The sequence below is a fragment of the Benincasa hispida genome, chromosome 12 (genome assembly GCF_027475165.1).
Source record: "Benincasa hispida cultivar pf3 chromosome 12, pf3_genome.v1.1, whole genome shotgun sequence".
NCBI lineage: Eukaryota > Viridiplantae > Streptophyta > Magnoliopsida > Cucurbitales > Cucurbitaceae > Benincasa > Benincasa hispida.
Window position 1 is genome coordinate 37959389 of NC_143489.1, and position 904 is coordinate 37960292.

General features: G+C 42.6%; 1 non-coding gene across 1 annotated transcript; it reads left to right on the top strand.

The window, feature by feature from the left end:
* Positions 1-486: 486 nt before the first annotated feature.
* Positions 487-593, top strand: LOC120069400 (small nucleolar RNA R71). The gene has a single exon (XR_005479521.1). It is a non-coding gene; the product is annotated as a small nucleolar RNA R71 (small nucleolar RNA).
* Positions 594-904: the final 311 nt, after the last annotated feature.

The window sequence follows — 904 nt, forward strand, 5'->3', positions numbered from 1 at the left end:
CCATGGGTTGATAATTTTGTTGTTGATTTTTCCACGCAAAATTGGGGTGGTTTCTCCACCCAGGGTTGTAAGTATTGGAGAATGGTTATTCTTTATGAAGTAAACAGATTATGGATTCCTTGGAAACTCTTCCATCGAATGGGCTTCTGCGCAAGTGGCACAACTTACGCTCATTTGATCGATTGTGTTGACCTGCCCTCTATGCGTTCACGGGCTATTGATTGCGATTCCCTGTATCAGGTTCCTCATCACATTCATTTGATTTTGTAGGGATTCGATGGCCCCATTACATGCGTCACCTTCTTTAATTTTAAGTCTTTGATCGCTTTCCCTCTAGTCTTCGTGATTCTTTGAAATGCGATCAAGTATATTTTTAGATTCGTCATACGTTTTTTCAAGCAGACCTCCAGCTATTGCCGCATTGCAGCCATCTGCGATGCAAGGTTCAAACCATGATAAAAAATTTCCATTTGGAGACAATCGGATAAGCCATTGTGTGGACAATCTCGCACCAATCTCTTAAACCTCGCCCAGGCATCACTGAGCATTTCATCAATATCTTATTCAAAATTAGTAATCAACTTCCTCCTTCTTCCATTCTCTACTGGGGGCAAGTACTTCTTCATGAACTTCTCTACTACTTGTTGCCAAGACGTGATCTCCCTTGGTTTGAGAGAATAGGCCCATTTCCTTGCTTGATCACATAGCGAAAATGGGAATAATGTTAGTCGAACCTCCTCAGCTGAGATGTTTGGGAACAAAAAAGTATTGAATATTTCAATAAAACTCCAGAGATGGGCATGCGGATCCTCACCATGCCTTCCGCCAAACTATCTGGCAGTCTGAATCATCTGCAGCATAACCGGCTTCATCTCGAACCTCGATCCGTCTAAGGCTAGCGTCA